Here is a 26,389-nt window from a genome sequence, read left to right on the forward strand (position 1 = left end):
CAAAAGAGCTGTGAGAAGTTCCTGCTGCTTTGTCACCCCAAAGACAACAGACCTCTCTGCATATCACAACACGTCAGCAAAGAGTCACTCCGGGGTGGATTTGCCCTTTCCATCTTTGTCATACTCCATCCTGAACTGTGAGTCAGGCACTTTTCTGTAACGTGCAATTCACGGAGCCAGACACCAATTTGCTGTCATTACCTGCCATTCCTTCGGTTCAAAGACCAGCGACATTGCTGCCCATCACAGCTCATCTCTCGCAAACAAAAACCAAGCACAGGGCTGTTAAAAATCAGCACAAAGGGAAGCGCAGAAGCAGTAACCTGCAAACAACATTCAGCACAGTCAAACAGAGCCAAGCAGAGGGTCATCCCTAGTTTTGGTTTACATTACACCCAAGGGCTGTTCAGACTTGAGCCCACGGGGGTTCACCAAATCACCTCCAAGAAGCCCCCTCTCTCCAGCGCCACCACCCTGCGCTATCCCGTGCTGGGATCCCACCTGTTGTCACTGAGGTGCGATGGGATGAGGAGCTGCACGGGTCTGCAAGTTCAGCCCGTGGGGAGGTCCCAGAGGGAGAAAAGGCTTTTCCTCCGTGGAGCTCCTGGGCTGCTGGTGCCGTTGTTTTTGTGCATTGACAGGATGCAGATAAGAAGGGCATTGAATTTGAATGTTATGCTAATAAGAACATCTGTGTACTTAAATCAGCACTGAGCAGCTGGTACTTTTAAAACAGCCCCCAGCATGTCTAAACACTCTGTAAATACAGAGTTAATATCTCCTGAGATCAATTTATCATTAATAAGTTATAAAACCAGGATTTGATGTATACTAAAATAAAAATAGCCTATTCTTTATTTCCATTTTTTCCACCTCAACCCTCAGATTTGAGAAAAACAGACACACACTGAGCAGCTCAGACAGGCTGACCTCATCCTCTGGGCTCTGAGCAGCCAATACAGAGGTTCACTGGGTCAAGTTGGCCAGGGCTTGGAGCAAACTGCTCTAGAGGGAGGTGTCTCTGCCCATGGCAGGGGGTTGGAACTGGATGAGCTTTAAGGTCCCCTCCAACCCAAACCAATCTGTGATTTGATTCTATGCAGATACCCCTAAAATTTTCCAACATTTGCCCTTAGCCTGCCTGGCATTAATAAATGCGCTACAAGGACCTGCGTGTCCCCAAAAAGACTCCTGAGAGCATCTGAACTTATTTTGAACACTTTAGAACTCTACCTACTAAGTCATAAAAATTAAACTAGTTGCTGTGATGAAATGAATCCCTTTTCCTCTGTTGTGAACAGACATTGGGCATATATATCCTATGTTCCACTTTTTAAGCCTCTTGGATCCACAGACAGAGCCTGCTTCATTAAATGTGTATTTTATGCATCCTGTAAGCTCAGGGGAACTGTGTAATTCCAGGTACCAGCCAGGGTGTGCAGGTGGCATTTTGATCGATGCTATGTGCATCTGTAAAACCAAGATACTCCTCTGCATACTTGGAGGTGGTTGTTTTTTCCCTCCTGCTCCTCTCTTCCTGGAACACTTTTATCTCACTCCAGTAATTGCCAGCAACACTCACAAACAGTAAAGTCCATGAGTAAACCTTATCAGCCACGTTACACTCCCCAGCTCTCCTCACATCTTCCGTAGGGACCACGTCTCGAAAGATGAGCACTCCTGTCACAGCCAAAGGTAGTCACAGATGTCCTCATCCCACAGGGTTTGGGGCATTGGAGACATGTCTGGGAAAGTGTTCCCGGAGAGGAGATTGTGTTTGATTTATTACAATCCTCAGCCATGCACGTGGCTTGTCTTGGTTTGCTTCCACAGAGCAGAACCTGGTGCCGCGGGATGAACCGAACTCCTGGTGAGGAGGGGGTTGGGCAGATATAAAAATAAGGCAACAGAGATTTCTCCTGAAGATTTTGAAAGACAGACTCTGGATTTGGCTGAGACGGGGGAACACAGACTTTACACGTGTGTCAGGGTAAGTGAGGCACAGGGAAAGGCACGGGCTACAAAATCATCCACTATTCTGATCTGTGTGCCCTGGATGGTGTCAGGGCAGCATTCACAGGCAGTATGTGTGCGTCTTCTGCCTTGCTCAGGATCCTGCCTGTGATTTCATGAGCAGTTTTCAGGAAGAACCTCCACTCACTCAACTTCAATCCTGAAGGCAGATCACAGACCTCACACTGCTCTTCCAAGAGGCGAAGTCAAACTGCTGGGCTCCCTGTCCCTCCTCGCAGAGCTGCGGAGAGGATCTGTGTCTGGCTGAGCGGTTGTGGAGCTCGTACCAAAGGTTTAAAAGCTGACTTAAGTCTTCCCTGATGCTCTGTTGCTCGGTAGGTGGGCTGCTGGCCCGTGGGTGGGCTGGGTGGCAGATGGAGGCCCCACTGCGTGGGCAGCGCGTGCTCCATCTGCAGGAACAGGGCTGCAGCCTGCCCAAACTGAACAACCCCTTCAACAACCTCCTCTGCACAAGAAGAATAAGAAGGACCTTTGTGTGTTTAACACATTTTTTATCAATAATGCAGAAGGTAACTGGACATGATGGGAAGGAGACACGTTTTGGTCTTGCATCATTCGGGCTGTGCTCTCACACGGCTCCGAGAGCCCCCACAGGTACAGCAGCACTGATATGGAAAGAGCAGAACTGTGTGAGTGAAGGGTGGGAAATCAGCCTTTTCCCAGTGAGCCATGAGGGTGTAAACAAGTATGAGCACTGCACTTATTTTCTCCAAGCAATATGAATAGTGAAATGAATGACATTTTCCTGGCCAGAAGCAAGCAAAATTTCTTGATGTATTGGGATGCCATATACGGAAAATTTGTTGTATAGTAAAGCACATTTAACATTTACTCTCTCTCCTGCTCTATCGCTGCTAAACTGTCAATAACTCCCCCACTTCACACACTATTTCTGCTGAGGATGTGAAAGTTTCTGCAACATTAGGAGAGAATTTACCTTGGCAACAGATGGGAAGAAGTCCAAACTCTCCAAATAGTAACCTTGCCCTTATCCCTTCTGTCCATGGGATATTTCTGGACTGCCTTGCAGCAATGTCTGGCTGAACTGGTTTCCATGCTTCTGGAGCAGGTCCAGGCTGGCCAAGGGCTCCTGGGGTGGTAACGGCAGCTACTGTAAGTTGAGGAGGAAAAGGGTTAAAAAGTCACACCCTGGGCTTCACAACAGTTGTGCTTGATTGAAAGTCTTGACCTAAATAACAATGAAAATCAACCAAAAAACATTTCTAGTTCTTGTGAGATATAAGAACAATCCCAGTTTATGAAAGCATAAAACTTTTGATAAAATCAACCCGGGGTGGGGGGAAACAACAGCTAATAACTTTCTAGTGAGATAACCATCATTTTAACTGAGTTTATTGCAGTTTTTCCAAGCACTTTAAACTTAAGAACTTAATGGCATGTTGACCACGAGAAAATGATTTTGTGCTGAATTACCCACCATTTGGTTATTTCTGGCCCTTTCCACCACCTAGTCATGGCTCTGGACACCACTACCAGCCACTAGCCTACAACCACACATAGTTAAATTTGGGACAAAGAATGCAGAGGGGAAACAAACTTGTTATATATGTAAATAACAGGGAGGAACTAGCCCTTGTTAATTAATCTGCTCCAGGAAAATGCCATAAAGGCTGCAAGGCAAGATAATGTCCCTGTGCCTGAGCAGATAGTGCCAGGCAGCAGCTTGTCCTTTCTGAGAGGAACAACGAGGAACAACAGCCCAACACACGAGTTATTGGAAAACCCGGTGGTAAAATTGTCTTGTTCTTAAAGAAAACAGCGCTTTTCCAGCTTTTCCCAGTGGCATTTTGGATGCCTGTGATTTTTTATTCTGCTTCTGAGGAATCTGTGCTTTGCCAACTGCTGCTCACCCTCCCTGCGCAGCCGCTGTGGCAGCACCTGCTTTGTCATTTGGGTTCTTGGCACAAGGGAAGAAACGCTGCCTGTTGTCCTGCTGCCTTCTCTTGGGATACTGCGCTCATCACAAAAGCAATTTCAACTTTAAATACTGTAACTGAAATGCAGAAACTCTGGGGTAAATGCTGATGGGGGGGTAATGGTGTCACCTGCACACCTGGATCCGTTCACCCTCAGCAGCACATCGTCATCTCCTCTGTCCCAGCACTCAGCAGCTCTCCGTTGATGCACGATGGACTAAGGAGGAAAGAATGAGCAAGAAATGCACATTATATAATGTATAATCCAGTTTAAGGATATGGAAATGCCCTGCCAGAGACCGCAGGCTTGCTTTACACTGCATTTTTTCATAAGAACAGAAAAGGGGTTTCTGGAGTTCAGTGGCAGGAACCGACTGATGCCAGTGGAGTTCCAAGCAACAACCAGTCAGTAAGCACGGACATTCTACAGCACAGGGATGTCCCTGCATAAACCCCCCTCGGGTCACTATCCCATCCCTCATAGTCCAACCTCCCCAGCCCAGCCCCTTTCAAATGAACCCATGAAATTACAGTTTCTAGATGACTTTGTTTTGTGGGACTCAGCAAATTCACAGTTTGGGCCATGGCCCTGCCCTGTCTTTATGCAGATCCTCCTCCACCCAGGAACTCTCATTGCCTTCCCTGATAAAATCAGTGTGCCTTTAAGGTTCTCCAGATTTAACTCAATCACATTCTTGAGGGGTGGCAGGAGCTAAGAGAAATAAAGAAATCAATCACTGGATGAGAGACAGGCTTGAATGAGTTCCCAAATTCTGGGAAGGGTGCATTTCAATGTTGATTAGAAAGGTGTGGTTTTGTCAGATGTTTACAAGCCTGTTTTTACAGACCTTCTCCAGGCAGAGGGGGTATTCCTGTACAAAGCATTCCAGAGGAATTCTATCTGAATCTTGCAGTGACAACACCCTTCATGTCCTGGGACAGCCAAGCAGACGCAGGCACTGCCCATGGGGCCACTCAGCCCACTGAACCTTTTACACTTCTTTTTGCCCTTTGTGGACTTTGAGTTTTCCCTTCCCTCTTCTCAACTGATGACATCTGAGCTGTTGAACTGAACCTGGTAACCTGAGAATAATTGAGGTAACAGGTAACAGCTGATGAGAATCATGAAGTTGTTGAGGTTCGAAAAGTCCCCCAAGACTGAGGAGTCCAACCCTTCCCCCAGCACTGTTAATACCACCACTAACTTGTGTACCCAAGTGCCACATTCACATTTTAAATCCATCCAGGGATGGTGACTCCACCACTGTCCTGGGCAGCTTGTGCCAGTGCCTGACAGCCATTTTGGGGAAGAAATTTTATTTCCATAGAAATGTGTGTTCCCTGAGCAGCACCAAATCAGAAACATTTCCAACATCACATCAGATTAAGCTATTTAATGATGAATTGCACAGTTCAGCCTTCAGAAAGTGGGGCTGAATGTACAACATTGCTTCTCTTTCTTTCACTCCTGTGCCAGCCACTTATTTAATTCACTCACAACAGCACTGAATATAACTTAAAACACTCTGTTGTTTATTTAGTGTATTATCTTCAATATCCAGCTCAATTTTTTAATCATCAGAATTACTGAAACAGGCAGTTCAGACTCACAAAAATGAATTTTTCCATCCAATCTTAGTTGTATCTTTGAAAGGTTCTTTTCAGTCCTAATTAAAATCTATACACCAAAACTACCAGTTTTCCAGTAAAAGCAACATCGATGTAAATAAAATCAGTAGGACCCCCTACCTTTCAAACACTGCACTGATTGTTTTTCATAAGACAATCTGAGAATAATTTAATTCACCCATCAGAACAGCCACAGAATAAACCCCTCTGAGGGCAGAGTGAAAGCACAGTGGAGCAGTGCCCACCACGGCCATGGGTTGGCCCAGCATGGTAGAGCTTCCCACTGCTCCCACTGTCTGTGCCTCATCCCAACCCCATGCCAGGCACCTTCAGGGCTGTGCAACATTCCCATCTGCTGACTACAGCTTTATCCCAGGGGACAGGTGTGTATAAAGTGTCCCACAAGAGGACAGACCTTGTGTCTCATCATGAGGCCACAAGAGCACATCCAGCCACCCCTGTTGCACGGGGGCCGCGTTCCCCAGCACGCAGCCTCAGCAGGGTGGCAGACCCAGATATAAAAGTACAACTTGATAACCTTTGTGTGAACTGAATACACTCATCAGAAACACAATTTGAACAAAAATTGCATCTTCTAACATACCATGAAGAGGGAAGAAGGTCCCTGGAGGAAAGCTGGGGCAGCTGCCAGAGAAGTAGGCAGGGCATTAGGAAGCACTGGGCACTGGCATCAGCTCCCACTTATCTCAGGTGCTCAGTGTTCTCCATCCTGACCTTCAGAAAGAAGCAAAGTGACTTGATAAGTAGAAGCGCAAGGCTTTGTTTACAGCTGACCAGAATAAACTCTGCCTGTAGCTTTTGGGTCAGCGGAACAGCTGGAATAATTGCCTGGATGGCGAAGAGAATGCTGAAACAGCTCTTACGCATTTCATCCCCTCATCCCCGGCCACTTGGGTTTTACACAATGAAACCCTGTGGTCACGTGGGGAAGACAAGGGACAACGGGTACAAGTTGCACTGGGAGAAATTTCGTCTCAATTTAAGAATTTTTTTTGCCATGACAACAACAGTCACTGCAACAACCTCCCCAGGGCCATGGAGTGTTCAAGAAGTAAGTGGACACGGTGCCAGGACCTCATCTGGGCTCCCTTCCCTCAGTACATTGCATCAGATGATTTTTTGAGGACCCTTTCAGCCTGGGCTGTTCTGCCTGATTCTAAAACCAAATCCCTAGCTTTGCATGTTTCAGGAAAACAAACCAAGAGAGAGGCAGGATCAATAGCTAAATAAGAAACAGGTTAGCTCATTACTTTTAATATTTTACTCATTGACAAAAGGTATCGACTTCCATTGATGTTCTACAATGTGTGTTTAAAGAGCAGATGATGCTTTACAGAAATATTTGGAGTGCACTAAGAAAAAGAACAATTACCCCCATGACAGAAAATCTATTTTTGTTTGCCATCATTTTTCATTAGGAAGAGCATCCACAGCAAAAAATGATGTATCAAGAGGCAGAGCTCCTTTCTGAGCTCCCAATTTGTGTACTTAGGGAGCAGCTCTACAGAATTTAATTGAAAATAATAAATTTCTGCAGATTTATTGATCAGGTTTATGGAATTTAATCAAAAGTTACATTTGTGCTACAGAATTTAAAAGTAGATAAAGATGATGATTTTGTGCTGGATGTTACAGACTTCTGAAAAAATCTGGAATATACTTTTCTGTTTCTTTTGAATTTCGCAAGTTTCATTCCACAATAAATTCTGTGGTACTGATCGCAAAACACCCACGCAAACAGCACTATTTAGGCAACATTATCCTGTTGCTTTAGTTTCGTTAAGTGCTATACCAGAAATCTCAGCTGCATGTGCAGCCAGTTATTTCTACCTGTGAGCAGCTATTCCCACCCATCTGGGAGTCTGACAGAGTAGTTCCTTCAGGTAAAACTTCTTGAAAGCATTTAGGGTTTAAAAAGAGGTTTTAGGACTTGACCCACATTTTCAAATTATTCAGTGATAAAGTTTAAAAAAACTCTACAATACTTAGAGAGCCTGAATTTTTATAATCACCGTTTTCATTAACTCTTCCCTTACATGTAGACCAAGAGGGAATGGTTTCCCGCTGAGAGAGGGCAGGGTTAGATGGGATACTGGGAAGAAATTCTTCCCTGTGAGGGTGATGAGGCCCTGGCATAGGTCACTCAGACAAGCTGTGGCTGCCCCATCCCTGGAAGTGTCCAAGGCCAGGCTGGACAATGCTTGGAGCAACCTGGGATAGTGGAAGGTGTCCCTGCCCGTGGCAGGGGACTGGAACCAAATGATTGGTCAAATCCCTTCCAACCCAAACCATTCTGGGATTCTGATGAAGGTGATTTTCACAATTTGGTTTGGTACAACTCTTTGAAACTCAATTTCAGTAGAGTAGCACCTCAACACTTGAAGCATCTACCGCGATGAACATCACACTCTCAGTGAAAGCCCAGACCACAGAGCCTGAGCATGGGGCTGGACCACTCCACTCCTTCCCCAAATGGGATGGAAGGACATCCTCTCCAGCCTGAGGTGGAAGAGCAGCATCAGGATCTGCCACCAACCCTCCCAAACCCCTGGAGAGACGAACCCCAGCAGAAGACACAACCTGTCATTTGCTGCAGCCCATTAAACAGCCAGAAGTGCCCGAGGTCGGGTCCCTCCAATCTATTCCATTATGGATTAGGTGGAGTCACTGAAGAAAATCATTAGGACTGTTTTGCTGTCACATCACCTGGAATGACTTAAAGATTTACTGGAGAGTTCTCCCCCTGCACAGCTGGGGCCTGGCTCAAGTTCAGTATGTGCAGAAGTAGGTCCTTGTGCTTATCCACTGAAATCAGAATTCGAGCTGAATTTCTCCTTTCCCACAGGAATCTTAAATCAGTCCTTTTCATTACAAATGGATTTTTAACTGTCATCTTCCAAATAGGTGTTTTGGTTTGAAAACTGGAAAGAAAAAGAAGACTTAAATTCAAATGCTAACTCAAAATAAAATAAAACATTTTCTCCAGTGTGTCTTATGATTTTCTTTCATTCATAACATTGAAATTAGAGTATCAAAACAGCTTTTGAAATGCTGACTTGGAAGAAAAATTCCTATCGTGAACTGAGTCACTGAAGACCCAATATTTAGATTAACACAGTGGGTGTCACTGGTATAATTGTCTTAGTTGCTTGGGAAAGATCAAACATTAAGGAAAGCAGACTCTTCAGAATACTGGTCTTTCTTAAGTCAGATATTTTTAGGCTGCATTTTTTCTTTCCTTCCCAGAAAAATGAAGTTAAACCAGTCTATAGCAGTAATTAAATCCTAATTCTTCCATTTCTTTTTCAAAAGATATATTCTACAAATGGAGCTTGACTTTTTTTTTGTCATGTCCTAATAGATTACAGAGGAAATTTAGTAATTTGCTTCTATCCTGAGTAACTCAGTGGTGCAAAATAGATGTTAAACAAGGAAAGAACAATTTATTTATCTGCTCCTGTGTTCCCTTTACTTCCATTTGCATGTAAGCTGTTTGGCTAAATGGTGGGATGGGGAGGATGTGAACACTGCTCTCACCCTGTTCTGCTGATGTAATGACAATGGGAGGATTATTTCTTAATTTTCAGTGTGGTAAGTGGGTAATTATTGTCCAATTAGACTTGCTATTAACCTCCCTGTATCTCATTTTGCCATCCATAAAACAAGAATAACAGCACTTACCACTCTCACTGGGATTCTGCAGAGATTTATTAGTTAATGTACGTACAGCACAATGAAAATGAAAAGCTCTGCACATTGGTGAGGGCAGGATTATTAGTAATGAATCGTCCTTAGCATTGTTAGTGTGGTTATAGTTTTGGGAACTTGGGGTGGGAGTTGATGCCTGGCAATAGGATGGACCCCTAAGGGATCTCTTGTGAACTTTGGAGCTTGAGCAGTCGGATGGGGAATCTAGAAAATGCAGTCTATGGAATGACAAGGTTTTAATTGTTGCAGATGTGAATGTACTTTTTCCTTAAGCATAAGGAAAAAATATTCGGATAATAAAATCTCCTAAAAAAAATCATATTATCCGGAAAAAAAAAATTCTCTTCTTAAACTCTTCTTCCCTAAACCCGTCATACCTGAGCACATACCTTGTGTCATATCTTGTCCATAACACACTGGTTCTTAAGAAGAGAGCTCTAAAGGAATGGAGGAGACACCTGGAGAGGTCACCTGTGGCATTGGCCATAGTAGGACTGGAGCTGGACAGTCACCTGCAGAAACATGGGAAAAGGGAGAGGGGATAGGAACATCCATCAGGTATTGGCACAATTGTTGGTAACGGCCTGGGGACACAGGTGGTGGCTGTGCTGGGAGAGGCTCTGTTACTGCCCAGCCCTGGCTCCTGCTGCCCTGTGATGTCTCCTTCCCACTTGCATGGGTGTGAACTGGGAGCTGCAATTTATCTCTTTTACCACAGAGATTCCTTTGAATTTGGGAAACTCCCACATCAGAATGATGCTCCTTGATGGACTCTCTGGAGACAAGGCTTGTGCCAGTGCCTGTTGTTGGAGGACCCTTTGGTTCAGCACACTGCTTGAAGTAGCATCAGAAGCAGAGCTGTTCAAGCAGGGACTGGTTAGAGTAAGCTCAATAACTACTGTGAATCCAGTGCTAGCTCCCAATCTCAGACATAGGGGAAGATAAAAAAAAGAAGCAGAAACCTCACATGGTGGTTAAGATAAGATCTTCTAAATTTTTACCGAGTTTTATCATACCAACATGCTGTTACTTTTCATGCTGAAACAAACTGGAATAAAAACAAAAATATAGAAAAATCACAGTATTTAGCAAGAGCTTGAAGTCACTAACACAGCCTCCAAAGAGAACTCGCCCCCTGAGAAGCCACTGCCTTTGATTTGTAGCTTTGTGCTGCAGAGGCCCCCCATGACCCTCCCGTTTGCACAGAGGCCTGTGTCACAGGGGTTTGTACAGTGTGAATATCAGCTATTTTCTGTGTCACTGGTGAAAATCCAGAGCCATGCTCTGCTGCTCCTGCAGTAACAGCTCAAATAAGGAGCACAGGTCAGGCTCCATCTCCATGCTTAGCCAGAACACACTTGCCAACCTGGAGCAGCAACCAGTGGCATCTTGGTTGGTTACTGGGACACCCAGAGACACTTCTCTGTCCAGTTGTGTTGCTGATGTGTCAGGGGTGGACCTGCCACTCTGCAGAGCATGGGGACAGTCTCCACAGCTGGTCGGGATACCTGCTGGGCAGCACGAGGCTCTGTCTGAATATGGCTTGATATCACTCAGGGATAATTTAATTAAAGACTGTAGCAACTGATGCATGGGAAGACACCAGTAATGAGTGTATTTTACCCACCAAGGAATAAATGCATTTTCAGAAACGTTCTTTCTCCAGCTCACTTCTCATTTAAACATTTGGATGGTTTCCAGTAGTCACTGTTGCTCCTTCTCCCATCTGTCCCGCTGAGAAATACAAAACATCGTGCTGCTCATGTACGTCTGTGCACACACACACACACACACACACACACATCCACACAGAAACCCAGAGCGATGTCAAACCTTCAGTCACACCATCTGACACATCTCAGTCGGTCCCTTGGTGCCAGAGCAGAATCAGGCAGACATTGAGCCGAAGCCGATGTTGGTTATTGAGATACAACAGCAGGAACAGGACTAATATCCAGGTGTGCTGCTTTACTGATGTAATTCCTGGGCTGTGTCCCAGAACTGTGGATGCTAGTTAAAAGTTTCATGGCTGATTGTTTCCCACGGGCTGTGAAAAAATGGAATTTCAACCAACCTCACAAACACATAAACGGCATTTTCTCTTTGAACAAAAACACAAAGAATGAATATTACCTGGGTACTCTTCAGCCTTGCCTGGCCCAAAGTGAAGAATCCATATGACCTGGGGCCACAGTCTCGGAAGAAAGAAAGTGGTGACTCAATAACTCTCCTTTCACAATTATCCTACCAACAACTCCCTTCTAACAAAGATCTATGGACACAGAGCTGAAGCCAACTGCTTCTCCAGCACAGGAGATTAATATGGTGACACATGTAGGTGTAGCAATAATGTGTTAATGAGTTATCGATTTTTTAAATTAAATTTCACTGATATCATATTTTCAATCTAAATGAATGCATCATTAAAGCAATTAATAGCACGATGATAAGGAGAACTGATGAAAATTGCAACGAACTGGCACCACAGGGTCCTCCATGACACCCCGTGGGCAGAGCAGGAGCCTTGGCTGGGCCCTTCTCGGAGGGAGGCTGGAAGGGACCTGCGTGGAAGAGCCACTGGTGCAGGGAACTGGGCTGTGTGGGGCCTGATACATGGAAAGAAAAGAAGAAAAAGAAGAGAGGAGGAAAAAAGAGGAGGGAAAAAAGGGAGGAGGAGGGAAAAAAAAGGAGGAGGGGAAAAAAAGGAGGAGGGAAAAAAAGAGGAGGAAGAGAAACCCAACCCTAAGTGTGCTATTGAAGGGCCAGACCACCTGATTAAAGCTCCAGAGTTCAGCCATAGTGGCCCATAACAGGGCAAATCAACCTTCTCCTGGTGAGACCAAAGACCTGTTGCTCAAAGGTTGTTTTGGCTTTGTCTGTTCTGCTCTGCTGCCAAATCCTGGCCCACCACCCTGGAAGGCAGAGTGCTGTGAGGACACTGCATTCCTGTCTCCCCCATCCTTCCTTCCTTCCCCTTCCCACTCAGAACAAGCAATCATCGTTCCCACAGCACTGAAATAAAGGAATTTGATTTTTCTCCTGCTGATCATTCACATTTGAAGAGCATCCTCCTGAACCAGCACGCAGTTAGCCCTTCTCCCTCCTACACACGCCAAAAACAGCCTCCACTGGTGCGATTGGAAAATGGCATATTAATTTACAAGAATTCTAACTTGGCAAATAATTGCTTAGGACAGAAAACACAGACCAGCAATCTCAGCTGAAAGCCTGTTATTTTTAAGCACACCACAAAACCCCCTAACTGAAACTCGATTGTTACATGCAGTCTGAATAAGAATAAATGAGAAAAAGATACATAGCTGGGATCACAGTTACAGACCAGCTCCTGAAGCCAAGGAGACATTTTCTTGACTGAAATAGAATGTTCAGGTAGAACTGTTTTTTTAAAGAGCATATAATATTTTCCTGAAGAAGAAACTCTATTGAATCTCCTACCCTTGGGTTGGCAATAGGGTTGCAGATCTGGTTATTAATGCTCATCAAGTTCTAGCCCTTACACAGCTTCCACATGTTTTAATTTTAACTAAAACCTCACCAGCTATTTTTAGTCTAACATGATTTCTGTAGTCATACATGTCTGGTGCAAACACAGAACATCAGACTTACCCAATTAGGACTTTCTGTGGCTATTTCCAAACCTCCTTCTGAACTTTCTTCCCTGGAAAACTAGGAAAATAAGAAAATCTGAATTCTTCTGCTATAAAACAAAGACAGAAACATCCCAGCTGAAATCACCATCCCTGGAGGTGTTCAAGAAATGACTGGACATGGCACTCAGTGCTCTGGTCTGGTTGACAAGGTGGTGAGCTGTCACAGGTTGGACTAGATGGTCTTGGAGGTCTTTTCCAACCTAAATGATTCTGTGATTCTGTGAAAATGAGCTCTGGACAGCAGGACAATTCCCAGCTTACCCCATTTTTCTTGATGAAGACATCTCACCTTTCCCTGCTGTGTGATGGTGTCTGACCCATTGCAGCACCATGTAATTGCACTGATGTGACACTGATGAGGCTGGTGGCTCACCAGGGAAAAGGTATGGGCAAGCTGGAGACTTCAGAGTGGAGAAAAATTTAAAAATGATTCTTAGGGCTCATCTAAACCTCAGCTTAAAAGCTCTTTTATTTAAACAAGTTGCTGCTGCTAAGAACATTATGTCCTTCTCAGGGAAAAACAAAACTGTTGTCTCATTTTAAAACAAGTGCTTCCTTTAGGGCTAATTAAGCTGACAAATCACACTTCCAAAGATTGAGCAGTTAAAGTGATGACAACGCAGCGATGCCGGGACCCTGGAGAGGAGCAATCGCTGCTGTGCACAGCTGGGAAAATTACTGTGTCCCCTCTGTATCACGACATTGAATGAGGGAAAAATAATACCTCATTAATCTTCCTAATGAACCTCTTCTAAACAAGATAATTCACAATTTTATGGTACACTTGGGGTTGCTGTGGAGATTTGCTAAGCTGCCTCACAAACTGAATCAGAGGGTACAAAACCCAACACCAACAGACAGCAGGACACTCACCACCAGTCCAGGATCATCCCCTCCTTTCAGCTCCAGTCACAGAATCACAGGATGGTTTGAGTTGGAAGGGACCTTGTTCCACCCCCCTGCCATGGGCAGGGACACCTTCCACTAGACCAGGTTGTTCCAAGCCCCATCCAACGTGGCCTTGAACACTTCCAGCGATGGGGCAGCCACAGCTTCTCTGGGCAACAGATGCTGCCTCAAACCCAAGAACAGGGTCGGCACCCTTTAGAGAGGTGGGTTCAGCAGCCATGACTATTGGATGGAAGATGCAATCAAAGTACAACAAGGTGACAAAAGGGAGAAATAAAGAGTTTTGGAGTATCTGTGCCAGAGCTGTGAATCCCTGGGGAAAGCCTTCTCACTCCTCTGGCCGCACTAACACAGCAACCCTGGACACCTCTGGGAAGGGAGAACTAAAAGTATCAAAAGGATTCTGCTCACACGTCACATTTTCCACACAAGAGGGAGATGGTGCCTGACATCCTCCCCAGGCAGGAGAGACAGACTGTGCTCCAGTCTGACATTAATTACTCGAGATGCAGCACTGTTAATCTCACACCATCAAAATAATCTTCTTACATTCACAATTAAAGATTGAGGTCCCACCTTTTAGCTATTTGTATGTTTAATACTTGCTCAGTAGCACTTATAATTATCTTTGAAGATTTGGATTTGAGTGTATTGCAGCCCCTAACAGGAAGATGCCTCCACACAGCATGAATGTAACAGACTTCTTAAAGTTTCTACAGGCTTTCACTGACATCCCAAACCTACAGCGTTCCAGGGTCCATCTGGCACTTCTCCTATCTTTTATTATGGAGTTTAAGAAGAATTCTGATAAAAATCTCAATGCTGAACAGTATAGCAAACCCTCAAGCATCTATGGGGTTTTTGTATTTCTAAATAAATAATATTATTCACTCAAACACCCTTAAGAAAAACAAGCCATCGGGGAACAGCCGTGTGGGTATTTCCTCCCTAGAGGAATTATGAACCTTCATCATACAGACTCTCAAGAGTGTGAATAGAACTGGTTTTGGCAGGTCTGTTAGATCCTGTAAGAGTGACCATGAGTGCCATGGCCAGGCAGGTACACATGAAACCTTTATTTGTTGGTGCTGGCTGCGGAACACTCAGTGCCTGCAGCCTTATTCCTATTCCACAGGCTCCAGCACAGAGCAGGCACAGATGGTCTTAGAGCACTTGATGAGCCTCTCATCGATTTCTCCTGATCCATGTGCCCTTAAATCATGTACAGTCACATTTGCATCTCAGGCTTTTTACAGTCTAGAGAGTCTCATGGGAATAAATAAGGATAAAGCAACATCAAGTTATGTTTCTGTTTTCTTTTTCCATAATGGAAATAAAGCTATTATCAGATCACACAACACTAGGTAAATGATACCATTGCAAATATCCACCAATTTCCGTAATGTTTCAATGCTACATTGCCATAATTTCACACAGTTTTCTCTTTTTTATTTAAAGCTGCTTCTTTCAGACAAGAGCTCAGAGCTCACTGTCATTAACGTGTGCTGGAGATGTCAACGAACCCAGAGAGGGGCTGAAAAAACAGACCTTTGAGTTCCCTGTGATCCAGTGACTTTGTCTCTAAATCCAAACTGGAAGGAGCTTTGCTGAACTCCTGTACCAGCTGCTCGTCTGCCTGAGCCAAAGCACTGACCATTTCTGTAATTGAGTGTAGCCTGTGAATGATTCCATTTGGTGCCTTTCCAATTTATTCCCAGTTTATGTCTGTGCTCAGCAGAACTATCAGGGTCCGGGAAGAACTCCATCTGGCCACCATGGACCTTGTTTTAAGAGGCTCACCAGAGTGTTGAGGTACCCAGAACCACACTCTCCACCTGCCTTGCACCAGCCTCCTGTGGGTCCAGCCATGCCCAGGAGAGACAGGGAATATCAAGCTCATCCCATGAGGTCTTGGGCAATATCCAGAGAATTCTGCCTTTAGCAGAGGTCACAGAAATATATGACAACCATTTATTTCACAGTGGTCTAAACCAGGCTTACACATTACCAGAGCTACTCAGACATAGTATGGAAACTGCTACAAAGTAACCAAAATCTTTGTTCCAGCCAAAATCTTTGTTCCACGTAGGAATCTCGTAACCACAAAATCCCTTTCACAGTCTTAGATAAGGGTTACCATTTTCTTTGCCCACCAACACAGTATTGAAAGCCCTAGCTCTGAAAAGCATTTAGGGATGTGTTGAACAAGAAGAAGACTTCAACTCCAAAGCCTTTCACTTCTTTAAAATTGCCTTGCACATGAGAATTGTCCATTCAAATACAGCTTTTACTCCTTTCTCGGCCCCTACATTCCTTTTCACAGAGCCCCACAGAGGTGAGGGTGATGGGAATTTCAGTTTTGGGGTGGCAGTCACTGTCCACCTCTGAGTGGCTCCCCCAACACTGATGGCCAGGCTGGCTCTGGTAGTAATGAATTCAGCGTGTCTTTGTTTGTTCCAATACTGCCGCCCCCTCCTAGCGCTTCCCTAACACAATCTTGTTATCTTTGGGCCTTGCATGGTTTTTTAATTATCATTATTATTCATATAGCACGATGCACACAGACAAATTTAATCACGTTGTTTACATGAGCAAACCTGATCGACTAATGGAGAAATTACTGATTTTGTTCCCACTGTTGGCACAAATGCAATTTCTTTTCTCACTCCCATTAACACAGTTAATGTTTATAAAAGTCTGATGATGCTGGAGATGAAAGTGTTTTCTCCAAAGAACAGGTAAACCATAAACAATAACAAAAGTTCTTCCTACCCCAATACTGCAATAAATGTGTTTCAATCCCATGATGGAGCAAGCGAGGAAAGTAGCCAAAGAATCAAGCCCAGATTAATCATATTTGATGAAGAGCTACTGGAAAGTTGAGAGAAAAATTCTACAGAAAGACAAAAAAAAGAAATTGATGAAAAACACAAACCTTCAGACAAAACATGTAATCCAGTTCTTCTGCAACAGAAAGAAGAGAACAAAGAGGGGAGGGCCAGAACAGGTAAACAGGGCTCAGTCAGTGTATGAGATGGAAGAGCACAAAAACCAGCAAACTGGAGGACAGGCAAGAAAAAAATCTACACAGTCTAAACAAAATATAAACCTACAATGGGCAAGGAAAAGAAAGGAAAAAGTACAAAACATACAAGCACCTCTTGCTGACTTCCGGAGTGATCAGAAAGGTCTCTCGCTGCTTGAACAGATGGGGCTGAAATTGTTCTCTGTCAGCAGAACCATCACAGGCTGTGTTTGCCTGGAAGGGACAAACCCCAGGTGAGAGATGTACCAGGAAGAAGTGCCACACAGGTACCTCGTCTGAGCATGGCCCTGAGCAGGCGGATGCAGCCGATGTGCCCCGTGCAGAGACACCTCATCTCTCCTGCCCCTTTCCTGGACACCCCTCATGCAATTTACAGCTCCTTCTGCTCTCCCACAGCTTCATGAACAGAGGAGCCAAAAGTGAATAGAACAATAACCCTTCCTCCTTATTCCAGCTCATTTCTCGAATAAATCTTACGGTTTTCTATTTGAAAGGAATGGAGGGGTGGGGTTTTGCCACACGTGGGTCAGTGCTGACTTCCAGAGCAGTCCTGGCTCTGGCAGCCAGGAATGGTCACTGCCCAGGAGTGGCTGCCACAAAGGCATCTCTGGTGGGGAAGAATGGCTCTATCCCTCAGGATTTGCACCCGTTGCTGGTCAATGTCTTCAATGTGACTTGAAGACACCCTTGATAAACACTTCTATTTCTGTGTATTTACATTTTCCTTGGAAACCTTTCAACCCAAGGCATTGAGTCAACTCCCGGGTGGAACATCAGGAGAAGGTTTTGCCTGCCTTCTAAAACTGAGCACAGAAACACAACTTTCCGAATTGCCCATGCAGAAAATCTCATTAGTGTACAGATTTCCAAAAGTACAAGGTACCTGCCTAGCTTCATCCCTTTATTATCTGTACAGCAATGGAACAATTAGGCAGATCTGCTGGCTCCCTAGAAAGAGGAGAAATATGTGGCTGCTCTGACACAAATAAAGATGAGGAAGGAACTGCTGCAGCTGGAGAGCAATTACCCATCAGCAGCACAAATTCCTTCTCAGGTACTTCTCTAATCTGGTGTCATTAGTGCAAATATCATGACACAAAGGTACTGAAGACCTTAAAAGAAGACACATCAGCTCAATGGATGCTTTCCCACGAGCACACTGTTCCAATCCCATCCTTGAAGGCAGGTTTTGTGCCTGAACACTCACCTGGTTTTGCCAACTGAGTGAGTCAATCCACAGATGTCTGAAGTCATTTGCTCACTGTGGTGAAACCAGTCTCATTTTTGTAGTCTCTCTCCACTCAGTTCCATGTTTTCCACAATATTCCTTCAAATACATCTGAAGAGTGTTTAAATATGCAACTTGTGAGACATTTTCCATATGATAACCCTCTTGCTGCTCTGCCTCGGTGATGGACGGACGCAGGCAGTGTTTGGTTTGAAGTATTAAGGAAGAAGCATTGCAAATGCAGTTAATGGAAACCCCTCCAGTGAGATCCCATTATAAGAACATACATGGAAGGAGAATGCTGATGACATACGCAAGATAAGCTTAATTTTGCAGAATTTGTTCATGGTCCCACAAAATGTAGTTTGGGAAAACAAAGCTAAACTCACAGTGCCCCTTTCAGAACAAGGCAGGCTGGCAGGCAGGATGGATTAACAATTTCTTGCCCTGCAGAGTCTCCAGCTCTTTCTGGTAAGAATGCAATGGGAGTGAGCAATGGGATTTTAAGTGAACAGGGATATTTCTTTGCTGACTGACAGACCTAACGCTAAACACTTCTTTTTTTAAAAAGTAGAAAAAAAAATTGCACTTTTTTGTTTGTTTTATAAAAACAACCATCTCTATGACACAGGTAACTTTGCAGGTGTGAGGGGTCAGAGCCCAGGCTGGAGGAGCACTCAGGAGGGACACAAGCCCTGAAGGATCAGATATGATACAGAATTTGCAAAGGATAGGTCAGCTTCTCCTTCCGAGGTTATTTAAGTTGGGCAATGTCAAAAGCAGCAGGTGATGGAGAATAGCCTTGTTATCTGTTGGATTATCACGCTCAGATACCTGGGTCATGTAGAAGTTTCCCTGAGTGGATTTAATTGGACCATATGTTGCAATTTTGCAAGGACGTACATACTCATGGTTTGCTCACTGGGCACAGATTGCCCTCACTGCTCCATGTCCCCTCCAGAGACCATGCCCAGGGGACTTTGCAGATCCCTGGTATGATGTTTCTCCATGCAGGAGGAGAATAACACCTTTATGAGGTGACAGTAGAGAAGAAACCTCCCTCCGTGACTCTCTGTCAGGGTTTTCATTAGGTGTGTGTTCGCTTTGCCAGTGTCTGTACCAGTACTCCATCACTAATGTAGGCTTTAAAAACTGGAGAGTGTCACTTCAGGAATAATGAAATTTCATGAGAAGAAACAATATTGGCTTGAAAGGTCTAAAACCACCGAGACACAGTTTTCAGACCAGCTGTAGCCCATCTGCTTTGTGGAAATCTGGATTACGATTTCCAGCCACGGTCTTTGACAACCCTGATTAAGCTGATTGGATTTTACTACATTTCTCCAATTTGCTGGTATTACATTATATTTAAAAAACAGACAGACATAAGGAGAGGGGTTTGCCTACCTGAAACCACACGGAATGTAAGTCTTCTGCCTAATGGCTTTTAATCCAAGGCTGTGTAAATTTTACCCTGGATGATCTATGACATAAGGAGATCTGTCAAGCACAAGTCATTGCGCTGTAGCCGGAATGTGAAGGGACATCCACATTATCCAGCAGGCAGCAGAGAGATATTGCTGTTACAGGAGAGAAGGGAGAGGTGACAAAAACGTCCCGTTCCAGGGTAAGCAGGGGTCACATTTCATTGTAGTGAGAGCAAGAATCATTTGGCACATTAATCAGAGCAGAATGTCCCATCCTGGCCCAGGTAACTGAGGCAGAAGGGGTTGCAGGGTCATTACTGAGAACTGCCCCGTCTGGAAACAGGAGAGCACGTGGAGGGGGAAGGAGACAGGTTCTGCCTGGGGGAATCTACTGCTGGTCTGTACTTTAATGTTTCATCCCCAGGGCAAATGGCAAATGACATTCATTCATTCATTCATTCAATCACGCATTTTCCCCCTCCACTGGAACCGCCTGCATTGATAACCCGAGCACATCATCCAGACAGTGTTTCCCGGTCTCCTGCATCCCATCTCTCTGCCTCCAATTATTCCACAGCACTGGCTCTGCATCTTTGCCTCCCCCAGAGACCTTATCCTGCAGAAATACGTAAAAGCAAGGTTTTTTACAAAAAAACCAACAACTCTGGCACAACATTTGGAACAAACTAATTCCTCTCTTCCTTTATTTTTCTTCCTTATGGGTCTCAGTTAGTTTTCCTCCTCCATTTTTTCTGATGTTGTTATTCTCACCTTTTTGTTCCTGGGAAAATGGAAATAAAAAAGAGAAGAGACTATTTCTGCTTCAGTTTCAGACTTTGTGGACTTGCACATGTGTGTGACTCTGACCATGTGTGTTGAGGGAGAGTTTATTGGTGTGGAATAAATGTCAGCTCTGACTCTTAAGCCTGCAAAGATGACTGACCCCTCCTCAGGCAGCTCTGGAACCAGCCTGGGTCTGACAGTAAATAAAGCACAAACCCAGGCTTCCCAGAGGCACAGACTCCTGTGCCTGAGGACTAAAGCTGTCCCTTTACCCCCTGTGGTGGGTTCTGTTGGAGGTGAACCTGTGTAAGAGACAGATACATAAAATATAACTTTATAATAAATTATGCAGGAACCATAAAGTCCACAAATACTTAGCTCTCTCCAGAACTGATCTGACAAGATTAAACTCCTTATGCTATTCCCCAGTTAACAGTCTACTTAATATTTGACTAAGCATTATTAGAATCAAAGACAACCAGAAAATAGCACCTAATTCACTCCAGGAAGTACCAGAGCTCGCTCAGATCGACTCACACTTATTTCAAAGCTCCTGTCCCCAACTTCATCAAAGGGATATTTAATCTCTTACCCATCATTTATTCATGCTGAGAGCACATCCAGGAAGCTGGAGCGGAGGGAAGGAGCCAGTGGCATGCTCAGTACTCATGAGGAGATGGATGACTTTCAAATCCTATTACCGACCGTGGGGCTCCTGCTAGTCAGAGCAGTCAGTTTTCTCTCAGGGTCTCCAAAATGCATCTTTAAACCAGTAAATAAGTGACAGCCACCCTCAGCTTACTGTCTGAACATACATAATTAGCAAAACTTCTTATACAGAGTGAGATAACTCCACAGCTTAGAGAGCCAGTTCAGCCTTCCCTGTGCCCCTCAAGTCCCGCGTGGGATGGAAGGACAGTGAAGAGCCCCTCATGTCACAGGGTGTGAGGATGAAATCCAGTCAGACCCACTGGCCAGGCCCTCCGCAGCACTGGGGTGGTTTTGTCATGACTTTTCTTCCTCATGGCGCACAAGGATGGGGCTGTGCAACCCCCCTTAAATCCAGGGCACTGCAGGCAGTTGTTCATGCTCAGTGCTGCCTGTCCAGGGAGATAAAGTTCACTCTCGAAGATAACAAACTCCACTTCCTAATATTTAAAACTCTCCAAAATTATAATCTTTTTGTCCAGCTCCAACTGCTGCTGCCACAACAGCTCATTGCCCAACTCCTGCTCTGTTTGCCTTCAGCCTCCATAGACTTGGACTATAAACAAACTGATAAACCATCTCTCAGCCTCTGATTTAAGCAACTTTTTAATACTTGGAGATTCATTTTTGTGCCAATTCAGTTTGAAATCATTTTTATTTCCCACTAAACAGAAATAAGGAGGTCGTGCTTGAGGCTGGCAGCAGTGTTTTGATGTTTCCTGGATGAGGAATGGCCCTTGGACCTGTGTGTGAAGTTAAACGTGTCCCTTTACCTTTCTCAGCTGTCACCATGCAAGCTATGAACCCCTGAGGTTCCCTGTGCAATGCTGGAGGCTCAAGTGGCTCATCAGGGTGAAATACCAGAAAAACCAAGTTTTGCAGGACAGGTCTATTTTTGTGACTCCTTTCTATTCCTGTTAACCAGCACATTCCAATAGGATCAATTTTCCCACAAAGTTCTTGACCTGCTCTACCCATGAGCAGACATAATCTGTTGGAATGGGAAGAATAAAGTCTATCACAAAATCAATGCTGCATTTTTCTGCACTTAGTTTATCTCTTTCATCGATTACACCATTAAAAACTGCTGAAGCACAGCTACAAGAGAAGATCTAAACATTGAAGAAGTTATAAATCCATGTGGTAAAGATATTGTTCCAGACCTTCAGCTGCCAGGTGTCAAACTGCGTTTTTTTGTGAAAGTCATAAAATTAATTAAAATATAAAGTTCTGCATTTCTTTATGCAGTGCAAAAACCTGTTTTCAGTTGTAACATACTGTATGCAGCTATTCTATAAACATTAATTAAACTAAAAAAACATTTTATCATTTAATACTTACACAACATCCAAAATTATACACATTAAATCAGTTTTGAATAAAGTTGAGTTTACAGGATTAGTTAATTACAACATTTCCACAAAGAAAACATCAAACTTTCTCTGAGATTCAATTTAGTATTTTACTGATAAAAAGATCAGAAGTATTCCTGGAATCAGCACTGCATATGTGTTTGGAGCTCTCTTGAGGAATTACTAAACTAACCTAACACTAATAAGCAAAATAGAATCTGATTAAAGTAACCACAAGATTTAGCAGAGCAATCTGCTTAAATTCCTCAACAACAATTCCAGGAGCTGCAGTTACACATTCTGGATCGGATTTATTTTATATTCTATCATCATAATCACAGCTACATGGCTGCAATCCACCACAGAAACGCTATTCCGGGGTGGGGAATCTGTATCCGCGAGCTCCATAATTGCCTTTTTATTGCACTCCTGGAGTTAGAATTTCTGAAAAAATTAATACTGCCATCATGTTCATAAAGAATATTAATAGGCTGGAGCAGAGCAGCCCTGGAACGTAGCACAGAGCATTCAAATTAAAGCCAGCACTGGCAGAGCTGTAAACCCGGCATCGAATCACCCCACGGGCCACACCAAACACAGCTCTGAGCCACGGCCACGGTACAGAGCCCCACAGAGTCCTGTGTGAGGCTGTACTGGAAACAAAAGTGTAAACATAACGGCCTGATCACTATTTCAGCCTGAGAAAATCATTTATCTTTGTTGATTCTTCATAACGATCTCACAGCTGCCAAGGCACGAGGCAGGAGGAGCACAGCCCCACCAGCTGCCTGGTTCCTCTGTGTCAATATTCCAGACACGACTCAGAGCAGAGAGCATTGCCTGGACTTCCTTCTCTTGGGAGAAAGACCAGAATCACAGATCCTTTAAGGCAGGAAAAGAGCTCCAAGATCATCGAGTCCAACCTGCGACCAATCCTCACCTCGTCACACAGCCCAGAGCACAGAGTGCCACGTCCAGTCGTTCCTCAAACACCTCCAGGGATGGGAATTCTTCCACCTCCCTGGGCAGCCCCTTCCAAGGCCTGACAGTCCTTTCCACAAAGAAATTCTTCCTGATGTCCAACCCGAATCTCCCCTGGTACAGCTTGAGGCCATTTCCTCTCATCCTGTCACTAAACTTGTGACTGAACTGCTCACAATTCAGATGAAAAAGTTCCCATCCCACATAAATTTACCGACAATTTTTAGGTTCATTGGGCTTTCGAGGCTGTGAATCAAGGTCAGAGATTTCCACCAGCAAAAACTGTTTCAAAAGAACAGACTAAAGAAAATTTTCTTTAAATTTGCTTTCCTTAAAGTGGAAACAATCAAAGGGTATGAGAGGCTGCACAGCAAAGCCAGGAGGCTCAGCAGCATTTATAATTGGAGAAATGGGAGAGTATGGAGAAATACCAGCCACAAGGATTACAAATTCTCTGTGCCTTTTCCCATTTCCTGGCAGAGAGAACAGTGTGCACACACCCCACATAAATCAGCACCAGGTATCTGTTAGACAAACATCTGCTGTAATTGTCCTGTCACAGCCTTTGACTTCAGGATTTCAGTCTTTTTAAGCACTATGTATTTGCAATTCTTCGCTCATTTATTTCTGACCAAAACCAACCCCACCCCTAATGTCTTTTCCCAAAAGACTCAATATTCATGCCAATTAATGCAGGAGTTCCAGCAGGTGAGTTGCTCCTCTCTCCTCCTGGGAATGATACATTCAATTACTGCCAGGAGATGTATGTAAGCAGGGCAGCAAAACACAAATTCTTTTTATTTCTGCTCCACGCATCGCTGGGTATTTTCAACTCGTTTTTATGCAGAGGATTTGTGTGTCAGGAAAAAAAAGCTACTCACTCCCATTCTGTGCAGTACACTGGGCATTTTTAAAAATAATTTAGATTACACTGGAATTTTTGTGCCTCTAATGACCTGGTGAGTGATGCCAGCCTGTGCTTCAGACATCTGTTCCTGCAGGGAGGCCTGCACAGGGATGGAGCATTCGGATCATGCATCCTGCCAGCTCAGGCACAGGTGTGTTTCAAAGCACCAGGGCATAATCTGCACAAAGGAGGATCCTCAGGAGTTAAGTGCCTCATCTAAGAGCAGCTGAATTATTATCAAAACATAGTAGCCCATCTTTAAAGTTCTGGGTGTTTAGAATAACATGGAAATCAGCCACTGAGCTTGTTTGAGTTCAAAAGCCAGTAAAGCCCCTTCTCAGTGGAGAAATTGTGGCTGGGGGAGATGATGTGCTCTTCTCTCCAATCCACATGGAATTAAGTCATATTTACACTGAATACATAGAATTTTTTACATGAAAACTCTTGGGCAGCCTTGAACCTGAAGGATGTGTGCAATGTCATGTTTAGCCTCTCATGTCAAGCTCCTGGTCCTACTCCACGTCAAAGTGAATACAGAGAATTTACATGGACACAAAATCAGAGAGCAGAAGAATATGCCATGAGCTTGATGCAGGGTTGATGGAAGTCAGAAGAAATCTCTCCATCTCCTCCGATGGGCAGGACAGTCAATGAGTTGTTTGGGCCAGAGGGGACCTTGGGAAACTGCTGGTCCAACCACCCTCTTCTCAGGGAAGGGTCGATGCTGAGTTCTGGACAGGCACTTAGGGCAGTTGGGTCTTGACAACCACCAACAGCAGAGACTCCAGAAGCCCCTGGACCACCATCCAGTCATCCCCATAGTCAAAATCTGTTCCTCTAGAACCTCCCCTCTTCCACTTTCTGGCTTTCATCACTCCTTCTCCCTCTGTGCATCAGAGTACAGTGCCTGGCTTTGACTTCTTTGACCTCTTCACGGTCACTGGAAGGCTGTTCCCAGTTCCCCAAGAAATAAATCCTTTTCTCTCAAGGCTAAAAAAGTCCAGTTCCCTCAGCCTTTCCTCACAGCAGAAGCGCTCCAATTGCCTGGGAACACTGAATGTACACAGCTTATTACATCTCTGATTTGCTTCCCTAATAGTCTGCTGCTCAGCCAATTCCCTCACAGCTCAGAGCTCAGCAGTGCCAGAGCCACTGGCACTAGTTTTTCTTGCCTTTTTTTTTGAAAAATCAACAAGGTCCCACTGTGGTGGTTGCATAAATTACTGTGTCTTCATGGAGAAGCTTTCAGGGAGTTGTTGCAAAGTGACAGGTCCTGGGTTTTCCAGAAATCTGCACCGATGGATTTTGTTATGCCCTGAACAGGATGGGGTCACATGCTCAGCTGATGGGAGGTGCCACAGCACTGTTACTCCTAAGGAATTCTAGGATTTCTTACTCCAGCTGAGGATTAGCCCAACAGTTCTTCATAGGAGGGAAGCCAGCGTTTCAAATCACAGGCTTGTTGTTTTGGCAGTTTATCTCTGCACACAGAAAGCAATTATTGCTGGAATGAATTCACTTTTTGTTCAGCTTCATTTTAAAGATTTAACATCCCCTCCTCTCTGCTGCTCTTCCTGGATTGCTGAGAGAACACCGTAGCAGAATCATCAGATGGGAACACATTGGTAAAGAAAAAACAGCAGCATTTTCTTTTGAGCATTAGCACACAGAAATCCTGGCTAAAATACCTGAGAGCACACAAGTCATCTGCTTACAGGCACTAAACAAGAAAATCCCACATTCCTCAATATAGAATCATAGAATCAACACAGAATCAAGGTTGGTAAAGACCTTCAAGACTATCAAGTCCAACTGTCAATGCAGCATCCCTACCATGTTCACCATCATTTACACAGAATCACAGAATATCCTGAGCTGGAAGGGACCCACAGGGATCATGAAGTCCAACTCCTGGTCCTGCACAGACACCCCAACAATCCCACCATGTCCCTGAGAGCGTTGTCCAAACGCTCCTTGAGCTCTGTCAGCCTTGGTGCTGTGCCAACTGCCCTGGGGAGCCTGTTCAGTGCCCAATCACCCTCTGGGGG

Source organism: Manacus vitellinus, unplaced genomic scaffold, assembly GCF_001715985.3.
Source record: "Manacus vitellinus isolate BGI_N305 unplaced genomic scaffold, ASM171598v3 scaffold_25_pilon, whole genome shotgun sequence".
Taxonomy (NCBI): domain Eukaryota; kingdom Metazoa; phylum Chordata; class Aves; order Passeriformes; family Pipridae; genus Manacus; species Manacus vitellinus.